The sequence below is a fragment of the Vicugna pacos genome, unplaced genomic scaffold (genome assembly GCF_048564905.1).
Source record: "Vicugna pacos unplaced genomic scaffold, VicPac4 scaffold_19, whole genome shotgun sequence".
NCBI lineage: Eukaryota > Metazoa > Chordata > Mammalia > Artiodactyla > Camelidae > Vicugna > Vicugna pacos.
In genome coordinates, this window is record NW_027328740.1 from 67,160,067 (window position 1) to 67,181,685 (window position 21,619).

Below are 21,619 nucleotides of genomic sequence, written 5' to 3' on the forward strand. Positions count from 1 at the left end.
TGTGGCTTCGTCCTCATGTTAATTTATTTTTTCTTTTTTGGGGGGCATAATTAGGTTTATTTATTTGTTTTTAAATGGAGGCATTGGGGATTGAACCCAGGACCTCATGCATGCTAGACATACACTCTACCACTGAGCTATACCCTCCCTCCATCATATTAATTTCTGATTCTAAATCAAGGGGGCTTTAAGTTTAAACCTCTGACTCAATTCACTCTTAAAACATATGCGTTTTCATAGCAGCCCCCAAATTCTACTGTGAAATAAGAAGCATTTTATGTACCATAGAAGTACAGATCACTGGTTCATCTGCTGAAGAGAGATAAATGAGAACAGAGCAAAGGAGGGGACGAGGCCAACTCCAGAGCAGATGCAGGGGATCATCACCACTCACTGGACACATTCAACAAATCCCCCAAAAATCATTCTTAACAGGCTTTACACAAGTGGACAGCAACAACTGGCTCAGTCATCTGCTCCTGCCTTATCTCGGGAACGTCCCTGGAGCAAATGCATTGTAAACCACAGATAATAAGGAAATGTCTGATAATGATAACAACTCGGAGTCAATGTCTCTCTGACAAAATATTTATAAAACTCATTGTGGGAATGGGAGAGGGCAGGACAGTGACTGAGGAAGGCACTGCCCTGTATTCTTTGTGTCTAGCACGTCTGTTGTTCCTAGGTTTTAAAGATTCTTCAGTGTTTCTCAGTTAATCTGGAGTAGATGGAACAGGCCAGGGAGGCAAGATTAGAAGAAAGGAGGCAGGGCATGAAGCGGTGCCAGGCTGGTCCTGAAAGGGAGACAGACACAGACAGGCAGACACAGAGAGTTTAGGGATGAGGCAGAACAATGAGACGGCGGCTCAGGTGTGTCTTGCTGTTGCTGAACCTTCCCTCAACTGGCTCACTGCTGACTCGGCAGTGCTGGGTAAAACCTGTGGATTTCCTCAGCTCTGAGTTCTCTCTGAGGCTTCCGGCTCAGTCTGGAGCTGAGATGAGTTCCATGGGCTTAGCCTATGGGGGACTCAGCTCTGAGAATAGCCTGGAATCCTGGAAAACTTCACGCAGGAACCCCTTGGGCTGGACCAGCGCTCACAGGGCTGCTGTGAGACCAACTCCATCATCAGAGACCTGGGTTTGGACCATTCAATGGGGAAAAGGGCTGAGCCCGATGCCAAATCAGATAGGAGGGACAAAGTGTGTTCATTCTCATGTGACTAGGGCTTTGTGGCCTGGCTCACGGGTGGCAGGCTCAGGATAGTGTCTGGCAGAGAAAACTCTGGCAATGGGTTTGAGATGTCTTGGACTCTTTCTTGTTAAGCTTTTTATAATACATCCTTATCAACTATCCATCCTGAAATGCCAAGTTCAAAACTGAAAGAATGTTAGAAGTTGCCTGCTCCAACTGGCCAATGGTAAACACACACTGCTACAGTTAGATAGCTGGTCAGGCAGCCTCTGCCTGGATGTTTACAGTGACGGGGAGTTCATTACTTCCAAAGGTTACAAGTCGGCAAGAAGGTCAGACAGAATTTTTGATCCTTAAACAGATGTCTGCCTCCTAGTCCTTGCTGAAACGCAAGGAATAATGAGGATCCCTTCAAATGTAGTTTTGTCTGATTGTTCTCTCTCTGTCAAAAACACCCCAATTCTTAACATAAAATTTTCAAAATTCAGCTTTGATTTCTTTTTATCAAACTAATGCCATACATTCAATAAAGAGTCAACAGTTCTCGAACACCAATTGTAAAAAGAAGCAGTTCCCAACAACCGCCCCATTTCCTGGCCAGAAACAACCACGTTCAGCTCCTACTGCTGACTCTTGGAATAATTACTCCCTTTCTCTGACTAATATCCTTGTAACACAGCCTACTGACTTTTTCAGCTTTATGTATCACCTATTTAACATTCTATTTTGGAAAATGAGATTTAAGCTCTCTTTCAAACCCCATCTCATCTACACACCCAAACCTTAATTCTTCCAACCTTTTGATACAATTGCATTATAATTTTCATCAGCTCAGTATCCTTGCGTTAAATTATTATTACTCTGTACAGACTATTCAAAGCTGTAGCATTTTGCGCTAGTCTTACCTTTTCTTCCCTACTTCGTTTTCCTGGAGTTAATAATTGTCTTGGTGGTTCATAGCTTAGATTTCTGTGCACTTAACAATTCAACCTCAGACCTTCTCTTAACGAACAACTTTCACAATACTTTCCAATACATTGTCTACAAATTTCATCTCCTTGAATAAATCTCTTCAGATCTCCTTCCACATGGATTAACGACATGCTAGTCTTGCCACAGAGCTCAAGGGGCCACTAGTGGGAAGTAACAAGGGAATACATGGACCAGGAGCAGGGAAAAGATCAACATAATTGCCTTAGCAATACATACTTAAAATAGTGGGAAAATTGTTTTCTTTACAAACACAAACACACACACAAACCCCAAAAGCCCATAAAGAATGATTAAAGAGCGGTCAAACCCATTGCCCTGCCTTCAAATTCTGTATAACATAAAACAAAAATAACAGAAGGAAAATATCATATAAATATGAATCTCAAGGGGGATGGGGTACACTCAGTGGCAGAGTGTATGCTCAGCATGCATAAGGTCCTAGATTCAATCTTCAGTACCTCCATTAGAAAAAAAATTAATAAGAAAAAAAATTTATCAATTTTAAATATTTACATATTAACAAATATCCTCCTTTAAAACTGTGTTCTAAAGGATAACCTGGGTTAAGGAGAAAGTGCCTCTTCATGACTGTGATCCTGCTGATAATTGAGGGAGGAAATTAGAGTATGACCACATGAAATAAAATTCCTTATGAAATAATGATCCCAGGTGACAATCATTATTGGCTGCTGTCATCACAGAAAAGAGAGTCAACTGTACATTATGTACCTTATGACAGGAGTACAAAACTTCACATAACAATTATTTTTGCACAAAGTTGAACCTCAATCAGATCAAGCTTTTAGGGGAGGATCAAATCACTTAGCTAAAGCCAATACAGAGGATGGAGAAAGAAGTCTAACACCATAGGGGAGAATGAAATCAGCCAAACAGGAAATAGAGAAACCCCTCAGGAATTTCAAGGAAAATGAGAAACAGGAAACTTATTGATTAGAACACACTTGAGAGATATGCTAGCTGCAATGTCTGAATCTTGTCTGGATCTTGATTTCAACCCCAAAACTACTTAAAAGTGTATTTTTGTGACAAGCAGGGAATTATTTTGTAACCCTAAAAAAAAGGAATATTCCCATTTTATTTGAAAGAGACCTTGTCATTTCACTAATGAAAGGTTAAGCTATGTAGGATTGTCTTCAAAATGACCCCATAGTGGGGGAGGGGAGGAGATGGAGATGAAAGATGCAACAACAGTGACTCTGAGTTTATAATTCTGGAGCTGGGTGACTGATACAGGCAGGCTGGCTGTACTGTTCTATTTCTGTACATGTTTGAATCTTTCCATAAAATGTGAAACAACAAATAGACTTCAGTGTTTTAAAACCCTCACTATGAAGGTTAAGAGGTATGCCCAAGTAGGTGGGCACCTGCATGGGGCACTGAGAAAAGAAAGAACAGACACCTGGCTCCAGACCGACCTGGGGCTACCTTGACCCTCCTCTTCTCCTAACCGTCCACAGCCAGCCCATAAGTGCATCCCGTCAGCCCCACTCCCCAAATGCATTCCTCATTGGCTCCCATCATCTCTCATCTGGCCCAATCCAAGAGCCTCCTACCCGGCCTCCCTGCTTCCTGGGTCCCTGCCATTCATTCTCCACATTATCTTTGCAAAATATGAGTGAGAGAAAATTACTTTAGTGCTTAAAATATCATGACTGCTTCTCACTGCACTTAGAGTCTACACTCCTTTCCGTGCTCCTGATGCCCTTCTAAACCTCGCGTCTCATCACTCTCACCAGCGCTGGCTTCAGTATCTCCTCAAACCTGCTGAGCGCATTTGTGCCTCGGGGCCAATGAACAAGCTGCCTCTATTCCATGGGTGACTTTTCCCAGATTCTCAAAGTCCAGCCTCCTTATCGCCATCTCAGCTCACATGTAACCTACTCAAATATAGCTTTCTTGACTCACTTCCTCCCAAGTCTCCCATCTCAACACTGTGTTATTTCTTCATTTCAATCTGACATTGTTTCTTTATTCGCCCGATTATGTTTGTTTTCTCGGTTGTCCTTGGCCTCCCTCCCCCCAGCAGCCTTGCCCAAACAGCATAAGCTCCCGGGGAGCATCCGGCGATGGTGCTCTGAGATGACACATGCTGAGCACGACATTACAGTCATGTGGTGTAGTGAAACGGTGTCGAACATTAGATACAGCAAAGCAGTGAGAATTTCTCTCTTATTTTATAATTTAAATGAAATATAACATTTACTCCTGTTTAATGAAGAATTTGGTAGGTCTTTGTTCCCAGTTCCTAGGCAGCAACCACTAAATCCTCGAAATTTCCCAAGATACGAGTGTCTTTGCTATTCATGGTGGAACCTTGGATGGCTTGTGTCCATGAGATGACTCAGGATGGGGACTGGCCAGCCAGAGACACCAACCATGTGATTAGAGGAGTGGGGCTTTGAGCTTTGTGACAAGTGAGTGGCCACCAGGAGAGGAAGGGGCTCAAAGTTTAGGGCTAAGGAATGGTTTGACTTAAAGTTAGGGTATGGGTTAGCCATGTCGGTAGTGACCCAATAAATCATGGCTTTGTAATAAAGCCTGCAGTAAAAACTTGGGGCAACGAAGCTCATAGCTCCTGTGAGCTTCCTGGTTGGTAACACTCTTGGAGGACTGTCACACTCAGATGCCATGAGGACAACCCTGAGCCCTTCCCACTGGAGTGCTCTCCACAACAGCTCACCTGATGAGACCTAAGGGCTGCTGCTTGTCTGTGCTTCAAGGAGGAGCCCATTCCCTGTACAGAAGGCCCTGATCACTGGGGCAGCTGAGGTCCTCTGACGGAGGCTGAAGTGGCACTGGGAATCAGAAGCAAACAGGTGAGTGTCACTGTCACAAAATGCTCACATGTTCTGTTGATAAAATTTGATGCTAACACTTTGTGGTCATTTGTAAATAAGGGGCCCTCACTTGCCAGGAGGGATGGAGGTACCATATAATTTTTCATAATTCTCACCCAGGATTAATATTAACCCCTTGAGGGTCATTTGCAAACGTGGGTGGAAAGGAACGCTTGGATGTTACAGTCCTGGGACCACTGTGGGTACATGGTGAGATCCTTGCAGATGCTTAATGTCCTACAACCGGCCAGTCTTCCACAGCAAAAATCTAGGCCACCCAAGTGCCCAAACTGCTGCAGTGGAGGGACATCTGACGGTTCAGCCCCCTCTTTGGACACCCAGAGGAACCTGGACTCTGGCAGGTTAGGGGCAGCATCAATTCTAAAACCCAGGCATTTTTGTCCCCAAAATTCAGTAGTTATTCGGTGACAGCACATGGAATATAAACAACAAAGTAACTTGACATGTTGTTATATATTTAGCTTACTCAAGAAACAAAATTTAAATCCAGTCATTCTCCTTCCCACCTGACCTACTTTCCTTTCTCCTGTACTAGCACCAGATTATTACCCACCCAGCCTTAACATGGGTCCTGACTCCACTTACCTCCCTCCCAAACACCACATGAGATGATTCCTCAGCCTGGATTTGGGAACAGCAATTACAAGAAGCTTTAGTGGAAAAGAACTGGTTATGCACAGATGCCAACTAAACACTGTAGAATCCTGGTGTCCCACGTTAGTAATCATGACAGCTGTTTGCAAGTGTCCCCAAAGTTCATTTAAGACTCTCACTGCTAATTTTGCTGGGACATAAATATGAAACATGTGGACTGCTGGGCTGGACTGCTAAACTGGGTCTGTAATCCAGGAAGCTCAGTGTCTGCTCCCAGCACCCAGCTCCCTGTTCTGTTCATGCATGTGCATCAAGAAGCTGTTTAGTGTCCATTTTAATATCTTAAACAGTGCATTTCAATATTGTCTTGATACTACTACCACACAGTAGTAATGATCAATCTTAGTATTTGCTTTCTTTTCTCTTAGAGAGTCAGATAAATGGATAGCAAAGATAACAAAGTCATAGAGGGCTATAATATAGTATTTCCTTTATTTCAATGACAGGATTTATTTAAAGAGCTTAGATATAACATCCTTGCATTTATGGCATCATTAAGCGTCTGAAGCTGTTACATTATAAAAACTTCATTTCTAGCGAGATGTTATCAGTTAGAGAAGAGCTCCTAAATTTGAGGGGTTGCTGTCATCTCAGACAGAGTCCCTAAAAAATGTCAGCAATCTGCAGTATTGCCATCATGACAAGAACCCAGACAGATGAAATTTGGAAAGCCCTGTGGCTTTCTAGTGTACAGACATAAAATGGTATTTCAGAGGGAAAAGCCTGAATTACAGAAAGTGATAAATAAATGGTCTAACATGCATTTCCCTTTCAAAGAACTAATACGTCTTTTGTCGATAATAACATCTGTCAGTAATTATGAAAAGAGCTGACAGATGTATATTACTTAATATAAGCCAGGGCTGTTGTATCACTGACACAGATTCATTAATCCCCATAGCATCTCTACGAGGTGGGTACTACAATTATCCCCATTTTATTTGTGAGGAACTTGATAGACACAAGGTCGACAGCGAGAAACCAACACAGGTGTTCCAGCTTGAGTCTACGCTCTTGGCCACTTCTCTTTTTTTTTTTTTTTTTTGGTGGTGGAAAGATAATAAGGTAATTCTGGTGGGGGGTGGGGAGGTAATTAAGGTTATTTGTCTATTTTAGAGGACGTGATGGGGGCTGAACCAAGGACCTTATACTTGCTAAGCATGCGCCCCATCACTTGAGCTGTACCCTCCCCTCTAGAGTCTATGCTCTTAGCTGCTAATCTTCACTGTCCCACATGGTAACTCTGGGGGAACTACAGTTCATTCATTCACTCGTTAAACTCAGCCTTCCCGGTGCCTGGGATTCAGCAGTGAACAAGACAACATGCTTCCTGCCTTAAATGATCTTGTCACCTCCTGATATATTATCTTCATTTTACCCAGGAAGAAACAAGGTCAAGAAGATTAGCCTTTTCCTGTTAACACCGGAGGAGACATGAGGTGCTTTATTTCAATTCTGCCATTTGACTTACACCATGGGGTGGGAAAGCTGCCTTTCAGATCCTGGAGCTTACAAACCTGTTAATCCTGAATTTTTTTTAACACTGTCCCTTACTTGATACTTGATCTGAGAAGGGATGAAGTAAACCTAAAAATGTTCTAAGAGAGCTTGTGGCTTATACAAGGTAACTAACCAGCCACTGTTTACTATCCTAACAGGAATCTGTAGGCATATTTCTTTTCTTTCTCTTTTTTCCTTTTTATGGGCAGCTTTTAAAAACCAAATCAAGCCAACCAAACCAAATCACTGATAATTCAACAGCAGGTTCTAAATCATCCCGAAGACAGCAGCTAAACTCAGTTTAGACTTACAATGCGGCTTCTGGTGACTGGATTGAAGAATGTATCTCTATCTTGAATATAAAAGTCATTGACGGAGCTCTTCTCAAATAGGGCAATGGAAAGCTCTTGTTCCGGTTGTTGATACTTTCATCCACTTGGAGGACTTTCATCAAACAGCTGAAGTTACCAAAGGCTGAGGACCGGTTTTCAGATCATTGGGCTTCAGAGGCAATATTATGTGCAGTATCTCAGCGTATGTACAGAACACCTCCCACAGGGGGTGTACTTTTGCAAATACAAGCTTGTCATCCAAAACCTATATTGGGAGATTGAAAACACAAACAATGAAACTATTTTCACATTTTTAGTATACAGATTTTTCTTACGTTGCTGGTAGTTAAAGCACTTGTGCAAACACACACACATGTCACACTGGTAAAAGTGAAGATATAATAAAAATAGATTTGCAAACCATCATAAATTTTTGCCTTAAAGATAATTTCTTTGTTGAAATTACTGAAAAGTTATTTAAAATCCTTACAGTTCCTTCATAATATAACCAATGTTTTAGATGAAGAAAAGCAAACTTGTTAATTTTTAGTCCAAATTAGTAACAAAAAACAGAAACACCAAAATATTGTGGTATTGTAATGACAATTTTTTAAATTTCTGAAACCTAGGACTATTTACATATCTGTTCAATAATGTGTTAAACAGCCATTAAAAGGGATTTAAAAGATTTATATTTATTCATATGGAATATATAATAAAAGGAGAAAGCAAAGAAATGTGAAATAATAATTTTCCTTTTTGGAAGGGAAAAATATCTTCATTTGAACAAAAAAGTTTAGAAGGATTTTATGATTCTTTATGTATAATTAAGGTACAGATGATTTTTAATTCCACTGTTCTTTCATTTTCAATTTTGGGGGTAACTTTTTATAATAAAAAAATCTTTAAAAAGGTTCTTGCATAAATATATTAATAGATATATTTATGACTATATTCTCTGGCTATTTAAAAAGATCTCCTAACTGTGGATCTGAAACATACATTCCATAATACAGATTCTGACTGACTCGCCTCCCAGCCCACAGCAAAGGCATGGCTAGTGTGACATGTTTCAAATACCATTCCAAGCAACATGCAGGCTCCCAGCCAATGGCTGCAAGGGGACTGACACTGATCTGGTTGCTCCCAGCTGCAGACCATCACAGATGAGGTTAGATCCACAGGCTCATGTATTCTCTGTCAAAAGAAATCAGAAAATGTTAGGCTTTTACTTTCACCAGGGAACAAGAAGTTGTTTTTTTATGCAAAAAAATAACAACAAACCAATTTGAACCTGATGAAAAGACATTTACTCAAAACAGCACAGTAGCAATGAAGGTTCTCTGGCAGACAGGGACTTGTTGGATTCCTGTGAGTGCTGGACTCCTCACATGGAATTCCCTTGGCACTCCAGAAGGCCTGTGGTTGTCCCCATGGGTTTGAGGCCATATGTGGCACACATAAGTCTCTGGCTTTGCCACAATTTCAAAGCCTTTTTGGCTTATGAAAGGTTTTGCCCTCAAATGAAGTTTTCTTGAGTCCAGTCACTGATGTCATTTACCAGAGTTACAGTCCTGATCTGATATTCTAGACTCTTAAAATCTTGCAGACATTCAAATGGTTCAGGTTTGGATGTGTATTCACCTCTGCAGGCCTGGACCAAATCCGATAAAGACACCCAGACAAGTTCAGCAAAATACAAAGAAATTTTTCTCTCTGCAAGACTGAAATGTCTGTGAAGCTATAAAAACATCTGCATCTACAAAAATAGGGAACCAACTCATCAATAACATATCTATCCATAATGCATGGACATTCAAAATAAATACTGTATTTACTCCTATTAAATTCTATCTGGCTTTTGACAAACTGTGTCCTAAACTGAAAGGAAAGTAGGTAAATGTAGAGAATTTTTTACCTTTTAAGGAAAAAGGAACCCTCCTACTCGGTTGGTGGGAATGTAAATTGGTGCAGCCTCTATGGAGGACAGAAGAGAGGTTCCATAAAAAAATGAAAATAGACTTCTGTGTGATCCAGCAATCCCATTCATGGGTATATGTTTGGAGAAAAATTTAATTCAAAAAGACACATGCACCCCAATGTTCACAGCAACACCTTTTAAAATAGCCAAGACAATGAAGCAACCCAAATGTTCACTGATAGATGACTGGATAAAGAAGTTGTGGTATATATATATATATATATATATATATATATATATATATATATATATATATATATATATATATATATGTATATATACATGTATACATATATATACAAATGCATATATACACATGAACACACACACAAATGGAATACTGTTTAGCCATTAAAAAATAAAATAATGTCATTTGCAATAACATGGATGGACCTACAGGGTATTATGCTAAGTGAAATAAGTCAGAGAAAGAAAAACAAATATTCTATGTATTAACTTATATGTATATCTAAAAATAAAACAAATTAATGACTATAATAAAACAGAAATAGTCTCACAGGTACACAGTGCAGACTGGTGGTTACCAATGGGGAGAAGGAGAAGAGGGGAGGCAGGAAGGGGGTAGAGGATTGAGAGGTAAAAAGTACTACGTATAAAATGGATAGGTTACAGGGCTGTATCATACAGCACAGGGAAATATAGCCATTATTTTATGGTGACTTTAAATGGAATATAATCTATAAAAATGTTGAGCCTCTCTTTTGTACACCTGAAACTAATATGATGTAAATCAACTACTCAATTACAAAATTTTTAATCAAAATTTTCTTTTCATATTATTTGCAATAATTTAGAAGCCAGCACTGTCAATAGAAACATAGTGCAAGTCACAATTTTCCAGTAATCCCATTTAGAAAATAAAAAGTAACAAGTGAAATTAATTCCAGTAATAATTACATTTATACCAAAATATCCAATACACTATCATTTCAAAAGTGTGATCGACACTTTTAAAACATATTAATAAATATTTTACATTATTTTTGTTGTACAAAGTCTTGAAAATCTATTATGTATTTTCCACTTATAGAACATCTCAATTCACAATAGCCACATGTGGCTGGTGGCTACCATACTAGACAGACCAGATTACACCATTCACACTTCTGATAAATTAACTGTTCTTACATATTTAAAAAACTTGCAGAAAAGGGTTCAGATATTCCCTCTATCAAACAAAGCAACCTTGACGGGTGGGGATTATCTTCATTATAAAGTGAAAAATAAAGGTAAGAGAGCCATGCTTATATGTATGTTAATGTAACAATACCTTCTTAATTCATTCAGGACTTTACAATCTTTCTTCATACGCCAAGGATTCACTGTCACTGCACAATATTTTTCACTATTATCATCTTTGTGATTGAGAGGCTTCTGACGACCCTGCTTTGTGCATCTGTACATAAAGTAACAAAACAAAGAAAAAGACCTTATTAAAGATAATTTAGGGGGGAGGGTATAGCTCAAGTGGAAGATCATGTTCTTATCATGCACAAGGGCCTGGGTTCAATCCCCAGTAATTCTTCTAAAAATAAAATAAATAAATAAAAACCTAATTACCACCCCCAGCAAAAAATTAATTTATTACTTTAATTAAAATTTAAAAAAAGATAATTTAGTGCTGGCTTATCAGGCTACAAGAGCTACAATGAATGCCCCCACCCATTAATTTAGAAGAAGTCTCACAGTATTTCTCAACATAAAGGCTAAAATATAATTGAGAACACTTCCTGATGGTCAGAATCATTTTAACAAAAATGTAGATAATTACGTCCGTGGTGTCAAATTTCTGTAAGAGTTGGGCATGGAACATTTAGTAAAAGTGATTTTGCAGCTATCTTTGAAAGAAATGCTGAGAAATGATCTTTTCTGTTGGAAATTAGCCTGCTTTTACATTCTTCAGTAGGCATTAGTGTTTACAAACCAGGCAGGAACTGGATTATATTTTACATATACTTTAGAAACTGATTTGAATTTTGCTCTCTACCTGCAAGGCTATTTCTTAGGTAATAACATAAGCAGGCCACTCTACTAAATTTTGTTTCCCTGTTTGCTTAATCCTCACAACAACTCTGTAAGATTCTATTATTACCCCCATATAACAGATAAAGAGCTTGAGGCAGAAAATAATTTGGGTAACTTGGTAAATGGTGGAGCTGAGTAAGACTGCAGCCAGTCTGACACTCAAGTCCATTCTTCTCACCAATGTCAGATACTGCTACCTACATTCAGCAATGACGGCAAATTTCATATTTAAGTGTGTCATTTCTAAAAGTGCAAAGCTATATTAGTACTGCTGTGTAAATTATCCTTTTGAGATATGATTGCCAAAATAAATAAATAAATAAATAAAATCAGGGTGCCACTGAGGGGATGGCAAACTGCATATGGATGGACACAAGGGGACTTTATGAGGACAAAGTTGCACAAATCTAGAAATAGCTAAAATGGCTGACTTGTACAATTATAATGTGTGAATTTTATGGCCTGTAAATTACACCTTAATACAGCTATTAAATTAAGAAACTGGGATACCAAATTAAGACTAAAACATATATATATATATCACACAAAGAACAACAGGCAAATATCATTATTTACTGCACCATTTTCCTTCATGCAGCTTCCTATCCTCACCCGTTCCTGAAAGGATGATTCATTTTTAAAATAGTCTTTTAATTTATTCATCAAATAATTTTTGACTGCCTACTATGTACCCAGGACTAGTCTAGGCACTTGGAATAGATCAATAAACAAAACAAAAGTCCTGTCATCACGGAGCTTGTTTGGAGTCTAGCTGGGATGGGGGTGGAGATGACAAGTCACACAACAGAGCAGCAGAGGAGGTGGCATGTTAGGAAAGAGGAACCATGGAAAAATGAAAAAAGGGCAAGGTAAAGAGAGTTGAGGGTATGGGATGAGGGTGATGTTGTATTAAATACCAGAGCAGGCCACACTCAGGACTGAGGTTAGAACTAAGACTAGGAGGTGAGAAGTCCCAGGTGGACGGAAAAACCATCACCAAGGGCAGCGCGCACCTCGCATGTTCCTGAACGGGGGCATGGCTGGAGCTGCGGAGAAGGGTCAGTGCAGGTCCTGTATGTCCTTGGAGGACGTTGTAAGGACTGTGGCTTTTACCCAGAGTGAAATGGGGAGGCACTGCAGAAGGACGACACAATCTAACTTAGGTTTTCGAGGCTCACTTGACTGCCGGGTGAGAATAGTCGAAACGGGTCAGAGTTGAAAGGTGGGAAGCCTCTGAGAAGGGCTGTGCAGGAGGAGAGGACAGTGGCTCAGGGCAGGGAAGCAGCAGTGGAGGCAGGAGCCATGGTGAGAAGTGGCTGGGTTCTGGATATGTTTTAAAGGCAGTGTTAAACCAGATCTATTGACAGAATTCATGTGGTATGTCAGTGAAAGTCAAAATAATTCCAAGTTTTTTGACCCAAGCAGCTGGATGGATTACGTTTCCACTAACTGAATGGGGGAGGTTGCAGGAAGAACCAGTTTAGGGGGTACGAGAACCAACAGCTCAGTTTTTACACATGTTGCTTTTAAGATATCAGAGTTTCAAGTGAAGATGTCAAATCAGCAGAAGATTGTAAGAGTCCAGAGTTGGAGAGAAAAAGTCTAGCAGGAGACAGAAATGTGGGAATCATGGGTCACACAGGTGGCACAGGAAGACATGAAACCCAGGTACTCAAACATTAAGATAACCTGGCATTAACCATAGAAGTTGTCCTTGAGGGCCTGCCTACTAGGTGTGGATATCAGTCCTATTTTCTGACCACTCGAGTTTTAAAAAGCAACTTACAAATGAATTCGTGCAAGACACTGCCTCCAGTGGGTGGGTCCAGAGCTGGAGTGGGAGAATTGGATGGTGCATGCTACTCCCTACGGTAGAATGTGTGTGTGTGTGTGTACACACATGTCTGTGTGCGCAGGGGGATGAGATACACCTGGCTTAAGAAAAAGAGCTAGTAAGTCTAGAAGCTGAAAGATGAAAGAACATCCAGATCTGCTAGAGGGAACAGGGGAAACACTGTGTACTGTAAGACATATCCCCATAATGCCACTTCCCACCATTCTTTCATCAGGAACTCAGTTGGAAAGGGGGGAATTATGTAGAAACGTGAGATGTACACAAACTTTCTGACTATGTAACACTGAATATCTCCATATGCAGCAAGTTAATGATATTTATATCTGCTTCAAGTTTAATAACAAGTTCACAACAGAGGGAAAATAAAATATTGAGGACTGGCAGAAGTATCATAGAAGACCTTTCAATGCTCAGAATGGAAGCAAAAGCAGCTTCACCCCACAAAGAAAGTCATTAAGGGTCAAGACTGTTTATACTTGCTTAAGAAATTGAGAGTTACAACTTCCTGCTTTAAAGAATTAACTTTAAGACAGATACCATACTATAAGCAACACCTATACTGGTGCTTTCTTAAAGCTATTTTTGGTTCCTGCTTTTTCTGATGTACTCCAGAAACTCTGCAAAGAACACCTTCTATTCAAAGGCTTAAAGGAATAAAACAAGAAACAACACTGCATTCTGTTAAGTGTTCTCTGTACCGAAAGTCACTTGCAAATGCAGCACTCTGCCACAGGGCTACATTTTTAACAATAAAGTCCTTTGAGCAATTTTTCATTCGCTATGTGACTTTGTGTCAGTCTCTCACTAAGAAGCAGAATGGAGTACCAGAAATGACACATCAGGTCTAAAACTACAGATGTGGAAGATGAACGTCCACCAGGAAACAGCTAAGTGGGAGGGTAAGGTTTACCTTTGAAGTTACCATAAGTGCAGTTACACCTGCTCCCTGCTTCCCCTGTGAAGTGAAGAGCTAGTCTTTTCCAGAAAAGCTCTCATTCTGAGAACTGTCTTCTTTAAAATATTCGGAGATTCTCTTTTAAGGTTCTTGCACTTTTAAGCCTTTCCCCAACTCTACATCCTATAACAAGTGTAAAAATTATCCTATAGCCTATTGTTACAGAACATACTCTACAAAAGCTGAGGTTTCCCAGGGTTTGGATCCCAGAACTCTGCTACCAGATAATCCTAAAGCTTTCCTTCCATAACAGACTCTTCCGCCAATTCCCAGCTGTGGGCAAATTCGGCTTCTCAGATCAGGTAACTTTCTAACTCTGCCTACGAACACTCTGCTGCCAGTAAAGGAACTCTCAGACAGAAAGCACACAATGCCCCTAGTGAGGGTTGCCTCCTTCAATCAATCAAGATGCCATCACCAAGCAAATATTTAAACCTACTGCAAAACCTCTAAAGACATCTTACAAACAATATAGTTTGTATAAATGCATACTATTTGCTCTGGAATAGTGATTTCCAATGGAAGGAACAAAGGACCACATGACCCAAGCAATTTTTTAAAACTGCACATAACCATCCCTCTTCACGTGAGGATTCAGGCAAGACGGTCTTCAGGCCTAGGTGTAACAGAATGACAGCACCTCTAGGAGTAGGTTGAAAAGCAGCGAGGTAGACTTCTAGTGAAAGGGGGTGATGTAATAGGCCCCATCGCCCACTTACCTACCAGCACAGGACAGTCATCTCAGATCGAGAACAAACACTTTGGGAAACAGAGGTTGTTTATATTTTCATGGTATTCTGGTGGAAATAATGCCCTGAGTCATGTGAAGTTGTGGCTGCAAAATTGAACAGGGGACTGGACATTTTCACATTCAGGACAAAAATAGCCCCTGGATAGCCACCATATCTGCTCTCCCCTTTGCCTGTTCACCCCAAAAGCTGCAGGACTCTCCTGCTTGCAATGACACCCACCACTTCTCACAAATTCTTGCCAAGTTCACATCAGCAGCTGGTGGTGTCAAAGTCACCATTTGTACTGCTATGAAGTCCCTCCATTTCTTTATATCCCTTCTATTTTCTCTGTTGTCTTCCTAGCTACAATTGCATCCACAAGATGGTTACCGCACAAACATTGCCTCTGTAATCAGTCCAGGATATAGGAAGTAGAGATTCAACTGTAACCAGTCCCAGAATACTTGTCATGCCACTCTAGTGTCCCAAAAAATACTCTGGCATCCCTCATCTCACTCAAAGAACCACTGCATTACTTAGAGGTTGTAAAATTAGAGGGCTTTCTCTACTGGGAAACACTGTGGCTTGTGGTAGAGTTGTGATTTCAGTTTTTGCAACTAGTTACAGGCAATAAGACATGGTCCGCAAATTTTCTTCAAGCGTTTGGTATTTAAACTTTCATTAGAAACAGAGCCGGTGGACTAACCGTAATCTATGAACATATGGTCATATTATCAAATAATGTTCATGTCTACCTTACAGACATGTAAGAATTTGGATTACACCTGCAGACTGTAGGCCTTAAGAATTGGATGTGAAGCATCCTGTGAAATAAAAAACCTCCTACCCAGTCACAGAACACCTTACAGACAACATGACACTAATGTCACTGAATACATTAGTATAGTCCATGTATGGTTAAGTTACATCTCCAATTTCTCAGAGCTGGAAAGGAGATGTCTAGAAAAGCTGGAAAAGCCAAATTACCAAAACAGCTCAAAAGTTAAAGCAGACTCCTGCACCTCCCAGAGCAGAGGGCGGAGGGAGCATTGCCCACCACCCTGTCCTCCCCCAGGAAGTGGCATGTGGGGAAGCAGGCAGGAATGGGTGGCTGGGACTCGGAGGTGGAGAGGTGATGAAAGCAAGAGTGGAACTGCTCTGGTCCTAGAACAACAGAGTTGTAAAAAGCTCGGCTTCAGTTCAACCTACTCTCCCTCCCACTTTCCCTCCCACCTACGTGACAAACAGAGCACAGCCAGGCACTTTCTGCCCATGACGGTGACTACTAGCAGGAAAGGGACCAGGATAAAAGCATGTCCTATAAAAGATCAGTCTGATTTTAAGGCTATGTTATAAACAATGAACAGCACTGTCAGAGTGGGACACTTGTGAGGCGCTCAAATACGGAGGAGGAGGTTGAGGATCCATTTCCAGCACTTCCATGTCTTTTATCACTCCTATTTCTGACCTTTCCTTTGTCAATTTTTGTAGCACTGCCATCACTGGCAGGTAAAGGGGCAGCAATGTGACTTGGCCGTTTGGCTGATGGGGCTACATTTTCCAGCACTGGAATGAAAAGGCACCGGAAGAGGATCAGCTGGAAGATGTGAACCGTGGTCCTGGCCTGTGCCAAACACTAACCAGGTGACCCTGGTTTAGGCTCTTAGTCTCTCTGGGCTTCCGGCTGTTTACTTATAAAAGAAGGTTTTGTCATTGCACAAATATATCCAATATGAAATGTAACATGAAAGTCAAACATAATGACATCTCACCTGCTTGCCTCAGGGAACTGTACAAGAAATGAACACTATGTGAATGTAAACACAGTCTTAAGAAAACTATTGAGGTAAAGCGCTAAACTGAACATGGAGATAAAGTTTTATGGATTTTCTTGGCTTTCTTTTTTAATTGCAACATTGAATTAATAGTTATTAGATATAATCCACACCACCACCTCTGTGAATAAATAAAGTAGGTAAGCACTTCCTGGGTGCCTGTTATTGCCCGATGCTAAGCAGGGTGAGGGGTATAAAGGAGGCTGAACAAGGGAGTCTTCTCCAGTTACCAGCTAAGTGAGGAGACACATTGGAAAGCACCCAGGAATGGTACCAAGTCAGAACTCAAAGCCAAGATTACAGGCTACTGATCATAAACAGTGCAGGAATACAAAGAGGAGCTAGAAGTATTTGGAATAAATAGGGAAGACTCTATGAAGGGGATGGGGCTCCAACTAGTTCTCAGGGCAAATCTAATCTGTTTTAACTGAGGACTGGATAGGAAAAGGCTGGTGACTCCTGGTTTTTAATAAGGCACAGGTTACCCTAGGAGGCTAAGTTACATAATGATTGGAACAAATAAGGTAAGTCCAAAATGATGAAGGGTCAAGACTACCTGGCTGAGATCTGGTTGTGTTAAGTCTTTGACTTGACTGTAGATGTTGGAGCGCCAAAACTGTAGGTTGACTGAAAGGGGGGGAGAGAATATACAAGAATCCAGCAGAAGGAAAAATTCATGTATCAGGGATGAAAGCTCTTCATCAGAGTATCAGCTATCAGAATAGACACTTGAAACCAAAAACATAGAGTTCAAGAAGCTGACAAAATGTGGAGTGGTGAGAGAAAGATGAATCAAAGACCACTCCAAGCCTTGGTGTATTCAAGACTGGAGGAATGATTATCCCACTGAATAAGTGGAGATGCTGCAAGAAAAAAGATTATGAAATCAGCTTTAGACATGTTGAATCTGACGTATGAGCTAAGAGTAGGTTTTCTCTAAGAAGCTCAAAATTCAAAACTGAAGCACAGATGTAGAGTACAGGCTTAAGATGCAGATGGACAAGACATGATAAATCTCCTAAAAGAAAACATAGGCAAAACATTATCTGACATAAATCTTAGCAACATTCTCCTAGGGTAATCTACCCAGGCAATGGAAATAAGAGAAAAAAATAAACAAAGGGACATAATTAAATACATAAATTTCTTCACAGCAAAGACAACCATAAGTATAACAAAAAGAAACAACAACCTACGAATGGGAGAAAATATTTGCAAATGATATGACTAACAAAGGCTTAATTTTCAGGATATATAAACAGCTCATACAACTTAATAACAAAAAAACAAACAACTCAATCCTAAAATAGGCAGAAGACCTAAACTAGCATTTCTCCAATGAAGACACAATTGGCCAATAGGCACATGAAAAAATGCTCGATATCACTAATAAACCGAGAAATTCAAATCAAAACTATAATGAAGTATCAGCTCACACCAGTCAGAATGGCCATCGCTCAGAAGTTCATGAATGATAAATGCTAGAGAGGCTGTAGAGGGAAGGGTACCCTCTTACACTGCTGGTGGGAATCTAGTTTGGTGTAGTCATTATGGAAAGCATGGAAATCCCTGAAAAAACAAAGAGTAGACTTACCCTATGACCCAGCAATCCCACATCTGGGTATATAACTGGAAAGAACTCCAATGTGAAAAGATACCTGCACACCAGTATTCACAGCACCACTGTATACAATATCCGAGACATGGAGGCAAGCTAAATGTAGCAACAGATGACTGGATAAAGAAGTTGTGGCATATTTATTCACTGGAATACTACTCTACCATGAACAGGACAAAATAAAACCATTTGCAGCAACATGGATGGAGCTAGAGATCGTCATTCTAAGTGAAAGCAGCCAGAAACAGAAAAATACCAAATGATACCACTCATATGTGCAATCTAAAAAAAGAGAGAAAAAGACACTCTGAACTCATCTACAGAACAGAAACAGACTTGCAGACTTAGTAAACAATCTTAAGTTTACCAGGGAAAGGGGATAGGAAGGGATAAATTTGGGAGTTCGAGGTTTACAAATGTTAGCCACTATATATAAAAAGAGATTTTAAATAAAGTTTCTTCTGTATAGCACAGAAAACTATGTTCATTATCTAGCAATAACCTATAATGAAAAAGCCGATACAGCCACCAACTGAGGAAGCAAGAGAAGAAAGGAGAGTTAGTTATGCTGGGCTAGAGCCCACTTCTAAAATCCTTGTCAGCCACTGAGGCTGCCCCGAGTACACTGAGCTTTCCTCCCAGGGACAGGCTGACATGACATGCGTCCTGCAAACCTGGTGCAGCAGAGGCCATCCCCAGGTCTGGCCCTGGGGGAGATGGGAGCAAGTCCACCTGTTCCCCTTGGGGCAGCACCCCTCCCTGCAGCCCTCGCCAACTGACTGCACCAAGCCTGCCTCTCAGGAAACCACTGACTTGAAAACAAGTGATCCACGAACATGGGGCAGCGGCAGGGAGATGGGCAGCGACCTGGCAAGCTGGTCGACTTGCCCCCATCTTCCCCACGGCCTGTCAGGGGCTCGGCCTCTGCTGCTCCAGGCACGGTCCACAGGTCAGCCTGCTCCCGGGAGGAGGGCGCGGTGTGGTCGAAGGCAGTGGCGGGTTATGTGGTCTGCCCATGGGAGGCAGTGGATTTGCTTCAAACACCCCAGCGCATGGCCTGAGCTTGGCCTCTGCTGCCTCAGGATCGTGGAACTCAGGTTACAGGTCAGCCTGCTCCTGGTAGGCGGGTGCTGTGCTCTCAGGGAAAGGCGGCAGCTGCGATGGCGGGATTGTGGCTGCCCTGTGAGAGCGCAGGGGTTGATACCATTTCCCGCTGCTGCTGCAGCCATCCCAGCACACTGATCGCACCGAGCCCACCCAATCCCCATTCCATCCGAGGCCTCGCGACCGCACCGCACCCGCCTGCCAGGAGCAGGCCATCGTCTGAGGGCCAGTCGGAGATGCTCTGGAACCGTCCACGCGCCCTCCCACCTCCCGGGGCTGTACCTGCTCTCCTAAACCCGGGTTTAAGCGGCGGCAAAGACGCGGTGTTCAGGAACTACTAATACCGGGGTTGCCACGAACCACAGCAGCGCCTGGGACCCGCCTAAGTGTCCTAACGGGACGCGCGGCCGGGACCTCACCTCCGCACCCCTCCCTGGGCTCCTCCTCAGCTGCACAGCCCAGGCGTCACCCGCCGGCTCCCCAAGCAGCGCGCCCCCACCAGCGCCCCCTAACTGCCTGGCAGTGGCAGCCGAGCCGCGGGCAAGCGGCGGCCCAGACCCCAGGCCGTGTTCCTCTTCCAGGAGCTGGTCCAAGAGCAACCGGCTGCCGCCAGCTTCCACTTGTTCTGGGCGGGTTCTGGCGTCCGCGCGTCTGCCCCTCTGCACGTGCGCGCCCCTCCTCCTCCCGCCCGCAGCGCAAACTGCTAGGGTGGGTCTTCTGCTTTACCGTCCCTGGCCACTGGGGCCGGGAGGAGCCAGGTGGGTCCCCTCCTGCTCGTCCCGCCGGGTCTCCATCCCCAGAGCCTTCACCCAGCCACCGACTGGGTCCTGGCACTGAACTAGAACCACGACTGCTTTGGGCCAGGCCACACCACGCCAGCCCCACTTCCCCTGCTCAACTTCCCCTCCCTGTTACTACCCTCCCACCCCTGGCCAGGCCCAGTCTCCCACCAGACCTTGAAGACAGGGCTCCTTCTCCTCACACCAAGGTCCCTGCCCTGACACTCCATCCTGCTAGGTCCTAATCTATGGCCCCTACACCCACAAGCTTACCCCTTATGCCTCAGCACAGGACACCCAACATCCTGAAATTGTCCCCCTCACCTCTTGGCCAGGTCATTTCCACTCTGATCGGGCCCCACACCTCTCAACCTGTACCCCCACACCATGGGATCCCCTTCACTCTGAGTGCACCCCTACCCTGAGTTCACTCACTCATCCCTCATCCCGTGGTTGGGGTGGGGAAATCCGTGTTCCAGTAATGATGACTACTGCCACCAGTGGGGGATCCAGCCTAGTGTGCAACTTCATAGTTAATGTCTGAGGCTACAGGGTGAGGCAGGCTGGGCTGAAGGTGGTTCCAATTCCCTCCTTGGCACCCTGATCCCCGCAGCCTGTGCCTCAACTTACCCGATGGGTCAGGTTGATCCCAGGCTGCCAGTCACTGGCCTTGGGCTTTGGGTGGTTGATGGTACTGATGGTGATCTGGACCCCTAGGGCGGAGGCACTGGGCACGCGGACCTTTGGGGTGGGGGAGTTCAGAGTTTGCACTTGATCCCAGGGGTAGACATCAGATGATGGGCTTTGTGCATGGGGCTGTGTGCATGGCCTGGACTCAGCCCAGGTGGGTGCAGGGACCTTGTTCATTCACACCAGGCCAGTGGGAAGAGGGAAGGGAGCTTTTAAAGCGTCAAAGTGAGGAAGCCAAAGCTTTAGAGCAAAGTAGGAAGGTGCACTGGCCAGGCCACCATGGATCTCCCCGCGACGCTTGTCTCTTGCATCAGGGGAGACTGGCAGTTGACTGGCCAATGAGACATCCCCTGCTGTGGTATAGTTTACAGGCAATTGAAGGGATTTTGAAAGGTAATTTTAATCCAATAATTGACACTTCCTGTGCGGTAGATTAGGTCCAAAATCATGGTGAATCTGGCAGGGATCCTGCCTG

At 42.7% G+C, this 21,619-nt stretch overlaps 1 long non-coding RNA gene across 1 annotated transcript; it reads right to left on the minus strand.

The window, feature by feature from the left end:
- Positions 1–7,643: 7,643 nt before the first annotated feature.
- Positions 7,644–20,175, minus strand: LOC140693178 (uncharacterized). Its single transcript, XR_012068891.1, has 4 exons — positions 20,095–20,175; positions 9,469–9,527; positions 8,631–8,747; positions 7,644–7,815 (listed from the first exon to the last, which is right to left on the minus strand). It is a non-coding gene; the product is annotated as an uncharacterized lncRNA (long non-coding RNA).
- Between the last annotated feature and the right edge of the window lie 1,444 nt (positions 20,176–21,619).